The following is a 13649-nucleotide window of genomic DNA, read 5'->3' on the forward strand; positions in this document are numbered from 1 at the left end:
ACTAGCGTTCTGTATGCGGTCTCCTTTACGAATGAATCACACTTTCCTACAATTCTCCCAATAAACCGAAGTCGACTATTTACCTGTCCTAACACAGTCCTCACATGCTCCTTTTATTTCATATTGCTTGACAACGTTATACCCAGGTATTTAAAAGACGTAGCTGCGTCAAGCAGGACACTACTAACCTGTATTCGAACATAACCTTTTCTTTCACTACTCATCCACATTGAGTTTTGGCTCTGAGCACTATGGGACTTAACATCTATGGTCATCAGTCCCCTAGAACTTAGAACTACTTAAACCTAACTAACCTAAGGACAGCACGCAACACCCAGCCATCACGAGGCAGAGAAAATCCCTGACTCCGCCGGGAATCGAACCCGGGCGTGGGAAGCGAGAACGCTACCGCACGACCACGAGATGCGGGCATTGAGTTTTCTACATTTAGAACTAGCTGTCATTCATCACACCAACTAGAAATTTTGTCTTCGTAATCTTGTATCCTCCTACAGTCACACACCGCAGCATCATTAGCAAACAATCGCAGATTGCTGCCTACCCTGTCCGCCAAATCATTTATGTATATTGAGAATGATAGGGGTCCTGTCACACTTCCCTGGGGGCACTCCTGACGATACACTTGTCTCCGATGAACGCTCGTCGAGGAGAACATACTGGGTTCTGTAACTTAAGAAGTCTTCGAGTCACTCACGTATCTGTGGAACTATTCCTTGCGCTCGTATCTGCTTTAACAGCCTAGCTGGTGCACCGTATAAACTCTCTCCGGAAATCTAGAAACATGGAACCTACTTGTTGCTTTTGATCCGTAGTTCGCAGTACGTCATGTGAGAAAAGGGCAAGCTGAGTTTCGCACGAGCGATGCTTTGTAAAACTGTGTTGATTCGTGGATATAAGCTTCTTGGTCGAGTCTGCGCTTCACTCGAGCTCTATCATCAGCTCTTACCCACTGAAATCGGGCCTCACCCGATTGTTGTTGTTGTGGTCATCAGTCCAGAGACTGGTTTGATGCAGCTCTCCATGCTACTCTATCCTGTGCAAGCTTCTTCATCTCCCAGTACCTACTGCAACCTACATCCTTCTGAATCTGTTTAGTGTATTCATCTCTTGGTCTCCCTCTACGATTTTTACCTTCCACGCTGCCCTCCAATACCAAATTGGTGATCTCTTGATGCCTCAGAATATGCCCTACCAACCGATCCCTTCTTCTAGTCAACTTGTGCCACAAATTTGTCTTCTCTCCAATTCTATTCAGCACCTCCTCATTAGTTATGTGATCTACCCATCTAATCTTCAGCATTCTTCTGTAGCACCACATTTCGAAAGCTTCTATTCTCTTCTTCTCCAAACTAGTTATCGTCCACGTTTCACTTCCATAAATGGCTACGCTCCATAAAAAAAGTTCAAATATGTGTGAAGTCTTATGGGACTTAACTGCTATGGTCATCAGTCCCTAAGCTTACGCACTACTTAACCTAAATTATCCCAAGGACAAACACACACTCCCATGCCCGAGGGAGGACTCGAACCTCCGCCGGAACCAGCGGCACAGTCCATGATTGCAGCGCCTTAGACTGCTCGTACACTCCATACAAATACTTTCAGAAACGACTTCCTGACACTTAAATCTATACTTGATGTTAACAAATCTGTCTTCTTCAGAAACGCTCTCCTTGCCGTAGCCAGTCTACATTTTATATCCTCTTTACTTCGACCATCATCAGTTATTTTGCTTCCCAAATAGCAAAACTCATTTACTACTTTAAGGGGGGTAGGACGTCAAATGGGCCGACATGGAGCAGGAGAGGCACCACAGGACATTTTATTTTCTCTGTCTATACTTTTACAAATAAATTAGTAAAATAGACCGTTAATGGCAAAATTCGCCGCACTGCCCTAACGGATACGTTCGCCGTACGCCTCACATTAATTTCTATGGTTATATCACGCAGCGTTGCTTGTCTGTTAGCACTGAAAACTCTACGCAAACGCCGCTGCATTGTTCGTGGTCAGAGCTAATGCCTGAAATTTTGTATTCGCGACACACTCTTGACACTGTGGAGGACGACGGTTCAATCCCGCGCCCGGCCATCCTGATTTAAGTTTTCCATGATTTCCCTAAATAGCTCCAGGCAAATGCTGGGATGGTTCCTTTGAAAGGGCACGGCCGACTTCCTTCCTCGACCCATGAGCTCGCAGTTTGGTCTCTTCCCCCAAACAACCCAACCCCCACCCTTAACACTGTGGATCTCGGAATATTGGATTCCCTAATTTCCGAAATGTAATGTCCCATGCGTCTATCTCCGACTACTATTCCGTGTTCAGTGCCTGTTAATTCCCGTCGTGCGGTTATAATCACGTCGGACACCTTGCCACCTGAATCACCTTAGTACAAATGACAACTCCGCCAAAGCACTGCCCTATTATACCTCGTGTATGCTAGGTGCATATGGGTGTCCCATGACTTTTCTCACCTCATTGTGCGAGACATTTTCACCCGCACACCATACGGTGGTTTGTGGAGTAAAAAAATGGTTCAAATGGGTCTGAGCACTAGGGGACTTAACTTCTTAGGTCATCAGTCCCCTAGACTTACAAGGGAACCTCCCCATCGCACCACCTCAGATTTAGTTTTAAGTTGGCACAGTGGATAGGCCTTGGAAAACTGAACACAGATAAATCGAGAAAACGGGAAGAAGTTGTGTGGAACTGTGAAAAAATAAGCAAAATTTACAAACTGAGTAGTCCATGCGGAAGACAGGCAACATCAAGGATAATCTGAGCTCAGGAGCGCCGTGGTCCCGTGGTTAGCGTGAGCAGCTTCCCACGAGTGAAAAGTTTAATTTATTTTATTTAATTTATGATTATCACATCCACAAGAAAACCTAAGTCGGGCAAGGTAGAAGAACCTTTTTACCCATTCGCAAGTGTACAGGTTAGGTGGGTCGACAACATATTCCTGTTATGTGACGCACATGCCGTCACCAGTGTCGTATAGAATATATCAGACACGTTTTCCTGTGGAGGAATCGGTTGACCTATGACCTTGCGATCAAATGTTTTCGGTTCCCATTGGAGAGGCACGTCCTTTCGTCCACTAATCGCACGGTTTTGCGGTACGGTTGCAAAACACAGACACTAAACTTATTACAGTGAACAGAGACGTCAATGAACGAACGGACAGATCATAACTTTGCGAAAATAAAGTAAGTCAACTTGTCACTCGAGGGAAGACTTGACTCAAGGACCTCTCGTTCCGCAGCTGCTAACGCTAACCACGAGACCACGGCGCTCCTGAGCTCACACATTCCTTGATGTTGCATATCTTGCGCATGGACTACTCAGTTTGTAAATTTTGCTTATTTTTTTCACAGTTCCACACAACTTCTTCCTGTTTTCTCGATTTATCTGTGTTCAGTTTTTCAAGGCCTATCCACTGTGTCAACTTATAACTAAATCTGAGGGGGGTGCGATGGGGATTGTTACAACTACTTAAACCTAACTAACCGAAGGACAGCACACACATCCAAGTCCGAGGCAGGATTCGCACCCGCGACTGTTGCAGCAGCGCGGTTCCGGACTGACGCGCCTAGAACCGCTCGGCCACAACGGCCGCCGTTTGTGGAGTAAACGTGGATCTAAATGTAGAAGGAGAATACACGGACGCTAGTGTTTACAACGCCGGAGTGGATGCAGAGCAAACGAACATCGGGGAACGGAAGCGAGTAAGAACAACAAGAGCCGGATTGGCAGGGATCGATGGCGGTGTATTTCGGTTGGGCGCCGGCGATTCCGGGTCGGCGCGCTTGGGCCGGCGCGCTTTGATGCTGGCGGATGCGCGTCACGCAACCGGCCTCTCACCTCACGCGCCACACCCCTCCCAGCGGTCCGGCGGCCGCCACGGCCACAGTCAACCGAGGTCGCCGTGGCCGAGTGGCGGTAAACATCCCGGCACAGCGGTTTCTTAACGGAACGGGGCTGTAGCGATGAAAGCAGTCACTCCACCGGCCACGTCTCGTTCCTCACTGCGATGTGCTACAGATTGCTCCAAAGTGGCTTCACCTGCAACAGCGTTCAGTGACTTCGTATACGGAAGAAGTTCGGACAGGTGCCTCAAGCCCATACGATAGCCGCTGCGGTATATTCGCAACAACACTGCGGCGTTTATTGACTGTCCTATTTCCTCTTTTTCGGGTTCTCGGCTCCGCGGCAGATTTCCACGAAGTGCCAGTTGTTTTCTACTGTCTGGATGAAGCAGTGTCAAAGTGGCTGACAGAAATCATATACTGCAACAGTATGTTTAAGACACTGCTGCAATATTTGATGCAACAGACTGGCCATCAAGACAAGAAGAATTTCATATTGTGAATGTGAGAACAGCACGAAATGCGGAATTAGCCTACATGGAAAGAATGTTCAGTGACTTCATATACGGAAGAAGTTCGGGCGGGTGCTTCAAGCCCATACGATAGCCGCTGCGATATATTCGCAATACTGTGGCGTTTACAGACTGTTCGATTCTTGTTTTTCGATTACTCGGCTCCGCGGCAGATTTCCACGAAGCGTCAGTTGTCTTCTACTGTCTGGATGACGCAGTGGCAAAGTGGCTGACAGATAACGTGTACTGCAACAGTATTTTGTTTAAGACACTTCTGCAGCTCTCGATGCAACAGACTGACCATCAAGACAAGAAGAAATTCATATTGTGAATGTGAAAACAGTGTGAAATGCTGAATTAGCCTACATGGAAAGAATGTTCAGTGACTTCATATACGGAAGAAGTTCGGACAGGTGCTTCAAGCCCATACGATAGCCGCTGCGGTATATTCGCAACACTGCGCCGTTTACTGACTGTTCGATTTCTTGTTTTTCTGTTACTCGGCTCCGCGGCAGATTTCCACGAAGCGTCAGCTGTCTTCTACTGTCTGGATGAAGCAGTGGCAAAGTGGTTGACAGAAATCGTGTACTGCGACAGTATATTTAAGACACTGCTGCAGCTCTTGATGCAACAGACTGGCCATCGAGACAAGAAGAAATTCATATTGTGAATTTGAGAACAGTACGAAATGTGGAATTACCCTACATGGGAAGACTGTGCCCTGAGAGAGAGACACGCAACGCGCAAGTGTAGCAACAAGTTGCGTATCTCATCCCGATCCAGCCCATATTTCTGTTGGTGGTATGTTGTCTGGCCATGTCGATCGACAATGACTCACCATGTTGAATCAGAGGAAACTGATCACATTCACAACTGAGTTCTTTCAACTGTACGGCTTGTGGTAAACACGTCCCTGCTTCTTCCCTAAGCTTCCCAAGTAAATACTTGTTTGTCGTGGACACGTAGGTGAGTGACTCACGTGTCATTTTGCAGCTGTTAAGCCTAGATTTATGCGCGCTGTGGAAAACTTTCCTCGAACTGCATTTCACCACAAGTGACGTGTTCAGCAGAGAAATAGCTGATAAAGCACTGAATATATCTTATGTTCCCGCAGACAAGCTTTTGCTTGTGAATCATTCCATGTAGGGTTTCACGGCCGGCGTCTTCATCAGTAAACACTTCCGGGCTAAGTTGCCGTGGTCGATCTGTAGAACTTCTTCTCCCTGACGTTTCGTTCTCAACTACGGAGAACATCTTCCGAGGTGAGTCGACGACTGGCTGCCAGCAGCTGGGGCCGCCGCTTATATGGAGATCGTAGGGGGCGCCACCACACGTCACGTGGCGTCGATGTGCAGCTATCTCTGGCTTGTGAATTCGTGCTTGTTTTGGAGCTTCCTTGACCACTGTGCCACTCCCATCTTATTTTCTGTGAATCTCTGAAGTGACTGGAGGGACTAGCGTTGGAATTGTCTAGAAATAACAGAAGACTCTTTGGAATTGTGGAATGCGAGAGAAGTCTGTAGATACGTGTTTTAGTTAGGGGTTCTGTGGTATTCACCCCCAAGCATCTCACGGTTAATCACCATTCTGCCAGCTAACGTCAGTGGCGTATCAGTATCGATATCTGCATGCGAGCACCAGGCGCTACAGTGGAAGCGCTAGTAAGAGGTTTGTAAGTGTCGTGAACGCAGAACGAGGACTGATTGTGGGCGAGTGAGAGAGAAGACGGGAGGTAGCGCCGTGGTGACGCGGTAGCGAGCTCCAGTAACGCGCGGTCTGTGTGACGTAATTGCCGGCAGCGCCACCGGCGGCGGAGCGGACGTAATTGAGGTAATCGGCGAGCCGGCGATGGCGTCGCAGCAGCCGCAGGCGGCGGCATGAAGCTGCTGAGGAGTTCCACCCGACACAGGGCCGCCAGCGCGGCGCTGCTGAAGCGTCTGCAGCCGCAGGCGCAGCCGCCGAGCAACCCCGCCCATCCGGCCAGGCGCTCAAGTGCGGGCGTCGCCAGAGGTCAGCACAGCGCAAGCATGTCGCAGGTTGCTACATTACGTTACTCGTTTCATCCTCTGTGACACGGCCAACCGAACTCCGTGTGTGTGTGTGTGTGTGTGTGTGTGTGTGTGTGTGTGTGTGGTTGCCGTTTGCGTGTTTGTAATGCAGTGTGAGACGACTTCTTCGAAGTGAGTGGAAGATGCAGCTGTTGCCATAAAATTTCAGGGTCATAACAGTATTTATACACTACTGGCCATTAAAATTGCTACACCACAAAAGACGCGAAATCTAACCGACAGGAAGAAGATGCTTTGATACGCAAATGATTAGCTTTTCTACATCTACATCTACAGTTACATCCATACTCCGCAAGCCACCTGACGGTGTGTGGCGGAGGGTACCCTGAGTACCTCTATCGGTTCTCCCTTCTATTCCAGTCTCGTATTGTTCGTGGAAAGAAGGATTGTCGGTATGCTTCAGTGTGGGCTCTAATCTCTCTGATTTTATCCTCATGGTCTCTTCGCGAGATATACGTAGGAGGGAGCAATATAATGCTTGACTCTTCGGTGAAGGTATGTTCTTGAACTTTCAACAAAAGCCCGTACCGAGCTACTGAGCGTCTCTCCTGCAGAGTCTTCCACTGCAGTTTATCTACCATCTCCGTAACGCTTTCGCGATTACTAAATGATCCTGTAACGAAGCGCGCTGCTCTACGTTGGATCTTCTCTATCTCTTCTATCAACCCTATCTGGTACGGATCCCACACTGCTGAGCAGTATTCAAGCAGTGGGCGAACAACCGTACTGTAACCTACTTCCTTTGTTTTCAGATTGCATTTCCTTAGGATTATTCCAATGAATCTCAGTCTGGCATCTGCTTTACCGACGATCAACTTTATATGATCATTCCATTTCAAATCACTCGTAATACTTACTCCCAGATAATTTATGGAATTAACTGCTTCCAGTTGCTGACCTGCTATATTGTAGCTAAATGATGAGGGATCTATCTTTCTATGTATGCGCAGCACATTACACTTGTCTACATTGAGATTGAATTGCCAATCCCTGCACCACGCGTCAATTCGCTGCTGATTCTCCTGCATTTCAGTACAATTTTCCATTGTTACAACCCCTCGATACACCACAGCATCATCTGTAAAAATCCTCAGTGTACTTCCGATGTTATCCACAAGGTCATTTATGCATATTGTGAATAGCAACGGTCCTACGACACTCCCTGCGGCACACCTGAAATCACTCTTACTTCGGAAGACTTCTCTCCATTGAGCATGACATGCTGCGTTCTGTTATCTAGGAACTCTTCAATCCAATCGCACAATTGGTCTGATAGTCCATATGCTCTTACTTTGTTCATTAAACGACTGTGGGGAACTGTATCGAACACCTTGCGGAAGTCAACAAACACGGCATCTACCTGGGAACCCGTGTCTACGGCCCTCTGAATCTCGTGGACGAATAGCGCGAGCTGGGTTTCACATGACCGTCTTTTTCGAAACCCATGCTGATTCCTACAGAGTAGATTTCTAGTCTCCAGAAAAGTAATTATACTCGAACATAATACGTGTTCCAAAATTCTACAACTGATCGACGTTAGAGATATAGGTCTATAGTTCTGCACATCTGTTCGACGTCCCTTCTTGAAAACGGGGATGATCTGTGCCCTTTTCCAATCCTTTGGAACGCTACGCTCTTCTAGAGACCTACGGTACACCGCTGCAAGAAGGGGGGCAAGTTCCTTCGCGTACTCTGTGTAAAATCGAACTGGTATCCCATCATGTCCAGCGGCCTTTCCTCTTTTGAGCGATTGTAATTGTTTCTCTATCCCTCTGCCGTCTATTTCGATATCTACCATTTTATCATCTGTGCGACAATCTAGAGAAGGAACTACAGTGCAGTCTTCCTCTGTGAAACAGCTTTGGAAAAAGACAATTAGTATTTCGGCCTTTAGTCTGTCATCCTCTGTTTCAGTACCATTTTGGTCACAGAGTGACTGGACATTTTGTTTTGATCCACCTACCGCTTTGACATAAGACCAACATTTCAGAGCATTCACAAAAGGTTGGCGCCTGTGGCGACACCTACAACGCGCTGACATGAGGAAAATTTCCAACCGATTTCTCATACACAAACAGCAGTTGACCGGCGTTGCCTGATCAAACGTTGTTGTGATGCCTCGTGTATGGAGGAGAAATGCGTATCATTACGTTTCCGACTTTGATAAAGGTCAGACTGTAGCCTGTCGCGGTTGCGGTTTATCGTATCGCGACAGTGCTGCTCGCGTTGGTCGAGATCCAATGACTGTTGGCAGAATATGGAATCGGTGGGTTCAGGAGGGTAATACGGAACGCCCTGCTGGATCCCAACGGCCTCGTATCACTAGCAGTCGAGATGACAGGCATCTTATCCGCATGGCTGTAAAGGAACGTGCAGCCACGTCTCGATCCCTGAGTCAGCAGGTGGGGGCGTTTGCAACACAACAACCATCTGCACGAACAGTTCGACGACGTTTGCAGCAGCATGGCCTATCAGTTCGGAGACCGTGGCTGCGGTTACCCTTGACGCCGCGTGACAGACAGGAGCGCCTGCGATGGTGTACTCAACGACGAACCTGGGTGCACGCATGGCAAAACGTCATTTTTTCGGATGAGTCTAGGTTCTGTTTACAGCATCATGATGGTTCAAAAATGGTTCAAATGGCTCTGAGCACTATGGGACTTTACTTCTGAGGTCATCAGTGCCCTAGGACTTAGAACTACTTAAACCTAACTAACCTAAGGACATCACACACATCCATGCCCGAGGCAGGATTCGAACTTGCGACCGTAGCGGACGCGCGGTTCCAGACTGTAGCGCCTAGAACCGCTCGGCCACTTCGGGCGGCTCATGATGGTCGCATCCGTGTTTGGCGACATCGCGGTGAACGCACATTGGAAGCGTGTATTCGTCATCGCCATACTGGCGTATCACCCGGCATGATGGTACGGTGGTGCCATTCGTTACACGTCTCGGTCACTTTTTGTTCGCATTGGCGGCACTTTGAACAGTGGGCGTTACATTTCAGTTGTGTTACGACCAGTGGCTCTACCCTTCATTCGATCCCTGCAAAACCCTACATTTCAGCAGGATAATGCACGACCGCATGTTGCAGGTCCTGTATGGGCCTTTCTGGATACAGAAAATGTTCGACTGCTGCCCTGGCCAGCACATTCTCCAGATCTCTCACCAATTGAAAACGTCTGGTCAATGGTGGCCGAGCAACAGCTCGTCACAATACGCCAGTCACTACTCTTGATGAACTGTGGTATCGTGTTGAAGCTGCATGGGCAGCTGTACCTGTACACGCCATCCAAGCTTTGTTTGACTCAATGCCCAGGCGTATCAAGGCCGTTATTACGGCCAGAGGTGGTTGTTCTGGGTACTGATTTCTCAGTATCTATGTACCCAAATTGAGTGAAAATGTAATCACATGTCATTTCTAGTATAATATATTTGTCCAATGAATATCCGTTTATCATCTGCATGTCTTCTTGGTGTAGCAATTTTAATGACCAGTAGTGTACATACGCTGATTAGCCAAAACATTTTCACCTCCTGCCTAATAGCTTCTTCGTCCATCTTGCGAACGAAATACAGCACTGATTCTGCATATCATAGATCCGCTAGTTTATTGATGGGTTTATGGAGTTATGTGGCTTTAGATGTCATGCAGTTCGCGTAAATAACGGGCCGCTGATTTGCGTGCGAGGTAATGGCGCCCGAGAGGGACTCGGGTGGGTTGTTTGGCATTTTCATCAAGCGAATTTGGTCACGAGACGTCAGTGTGAGTTCACTATAATTCTCCTCAAATTCCTGTAGTACGGTCCTGGCTCTGAGAGAGGGACAGTTATACTGCTCAAAGATGACTTTGCCGTCGGGCCAGACATCAGGTACGAAGGGATGCGGCTGTCAGCGTTGCTTCGATTACTACCACAGGTCCCATATAAGCGCGGGAGTGTGTCTCCCACAGCACAATACTGCCCCCACCAGCCCCTGCGTCCGTGGCGCTCTGCACAATGGAGAACGAAGTGGACGACCGTCTGCGGTTACTGATGACCTGGTTCACACAATTCAAGAGAAGATGAAGCGCAGCTGGAATTTTACACTTAGTGTCCTTGTTATGGAAGTTCCGCAAATCTCATTCATGAAATTGTTACTGAAAAACTGAAATGTCGAAAACTCTGCTCACGTTGGGTACCCAAAATTCTTACTGAACAACATAAAAAACAACGAATCTGTAGTGCACTTCAGTTTTGACACGCTACAATGAAGAAGGCGATGGTTTTCTTTCTCGGATAGTCACGAGGGATGAAACTTGGGTATCATATGTCAGCCCTGAAACAAAACGGCTAACAATGGAATGGAGTCATACTTCATCCTCAACTAAGGTTAAGCCTAAGCAAATCTTGACACCTCGAAAACTCATGTGAACCTTTTTTGGGACAGTAAAGGCATTTTGCTGATTGATTTCTTACCACGAGGCCAAACAATCAGTTCACATGGTCACTGCGGGATCATTAAGAAATTGCGCCGCGCAATACAGAACATGCGCCGTGGATTACTATGAAAAGGTGTTGTGTTTTTTTTTTAACATAAAGTGCCCTACCTCACACGGCGAATGTGACCAAACAACTCTTACGAGAATTTCACTGGGACGCGTTTGATCATACTCCGTACAGCCCGGACCTTGCTCCCAGCGACTTTCATCTCTTCTTACAACAAAAATCTGTCCTTGGTGGTCAACACTTCAACGATGATGACGAGATGAAAGAACATGTTACCACATGGTTGAATACACGGGTGACAACCTTCTATGAAAAAGGCATACAAAAACTTGTGCCACGCCAAGACAATTGCCTACAAAATTTCGGAAGCTATGTAGAAAAGTAGTTTAACAGTTGCAAATTTTCGTACACTAAATATTTTTTCTCTATCTGTACGCGTTTGTTTTATATAACGAAATGGAACTTACTTTCTGGACATACCTCGTAATAATGTGCCCTTTGTCAAAATCGCTTGTCTCAGTGCATTTCCCTATTTGCAACCCATACCTTCTCTAGGGTGTACCCCGTCCCTGTCTGCTCCGCATACATACTTTCGTTACCGCGTTACGTGCGTGCAGTTCCACCAGGGGACATCCAACGTCGCGATGGGCAGTGGTCGTAATGGCTTATCATTGTGTGCAGCTACTGGTTTTACTGAATGACTCCTACTAGGTTACCGTATGGGGTATTGTTACGTATAAACAGAGGATTTGCCACACGAGATGTTATTCGGCAATTGTTCGTCGACATGCGTCATGTACGTTACTTTCAATCCTCTGGGTACATTACTGGTGTTGCCAACATTGTTTTGTGTCCAGTAAACTTCCTGGAAGTAGTAGAAACATTGGTGACTTGTTTCGCTGTTACTCCGGAGATACTGCATTTAGGGTCTTTTACTTGCACAAGTTATACATTTGCTATGCTAGTCTCATGGACCTTAGGGATATAATTTGGTTGCATGAGCGTGTGTTTTTTTACTTCAACATTATTTGCCCACTAGGTGCTACACAGCGTTTTACGTTGTTAATGTATTGGACGTCATTAGCGTATATGTTATTATTTCAATGAGTTTGCATTATCCAATGAAGGTTTGTTCATTAGGTTTTTGTTGCATTTGTTTACTCCAACCATTTGGTATTATGTTATAAGACTGTTCCTTTTTTATTATTAATACATCCCATATTCGTAGGTGTTCCATTTAGGGACGTATTTGACTTCGATTGCTTTGCTGGTGTAATTCCATTGTACGCGTGAGTTCCCCTCGGGTACATTACATCAATGGAGTATATGCTTACCGGATTAAAAATGAAATCAAGGAATGTAAAAATTGAATTTTGTTTTGTATGGATAACAACAGTATATTTCTATTATGATTGGATTTATCCCCTAATTAGTCACAAAATGTGAATTTTGTTGTCTGTACTCTCATACTTTCCTATCGTTCTACGCATATTTCCATGTACAATGGCCTGAAAATGACGCCTTTTGGCTTCGAAACTGGTAGCGTGTTTTGAATACACGACATTGGATTACAATAGAGCTGTTGGGTTCAGTTATCATTGTTCATGCCAAGCTGCCATCCCACGGTCCTCGATGGATTACCAGAGCCACAAAATTTCCTCGTCTCTTACTTGCTGATTACATGCTTCCACAGTCCTACAATGTTTTTGAAAGGACAACATTTTCCACCTGGACTATTATTACAATCATTTTATCACCAAGATCGCTATTTCCACCTATTATGCCATTTTAAAGTGACTGTTCACTTTGAAGAGCGTTAATAAATTGGTAAAAGAACATAACACTCCATGTAACAATTGCTATCGAACTGCGAAAGTACTGTGTAAGTCAGTTTTTCGCTAATCTATGTGTTAGGGTCACATTTGCTGTTTTCTCTCCCTTCAATAAATTATTTTCCACTAGTTTGTCAAATCGATAAATTTAGTCTTTTAGATGGAATATATACGATTAAAGGACCACTTTTTCGAAATCCTGTAACTGTCTCACACTGCTACGCACAAGTTTGAAATTTGGCTGTAAAGGTGGCAACAACCTTCCTCTGCAATGAATGTAACTCCATCTTTTGTCTGGAGTATTTGACTGCGGGTGGTCAATATCTAATAAAACAATACCAATCGCCGTTATTTAGGTTTTATTTTTAGACTACCAGTTTCGACGATGACGTGAAGTACCGTCGAAACTGATAGCCTAAAAATAAAAATAAAACCTAAATAACGGCGATTGGTATTGTTTTATTGGTTTCTCTGCAGTGGTGCAAAAGCGTGCTATCCTGAAAAGTAACCCTCAGACCTGACGACTCTTCAAACAAGCGACTGCTTGCCTGCCTGCATGGACCAAGGATTACTTCATACGGCCTCTCCATAAGGGCGCATTTTTAAAATTCTCAATTTGGGAGGGTGCCACCGAAGATGTTGCCGAAATGGCGAGTGTTAGAGGGACCCTATCGCTTTAATTCGGGCGTGTGTCAATGTAACCTCCCCTGATCAGACCACAGGAGAGCGCGAAACAGGACGGCTGAAAAAGCATAAGCACCAATTTCTGCTTCGGATCACGTTCAAATTTCGCCGAATGATTTTGAACGGTCGCTTGTGGTTATAGCCTGAACACGAGTGCATGCGTCTATTGTGTTATACT

Source organism: Schistocerca piceifrons, chromosome 4 (assembly GCF_021461385.2).
Source record: "Schistocerca piceifrons isolate TAMUIC-IGC-003096 chromosome 4, iqSchPice1.1, whole genome shotgun sequence".
NCBI classification, from domain to species: domain Eukaryota; kingdom Metazoa; phylum Arthropoda; class Insecta; order Orthoptera; family Acrididae; genus Schistocerca; species Schistocerca piceifrons.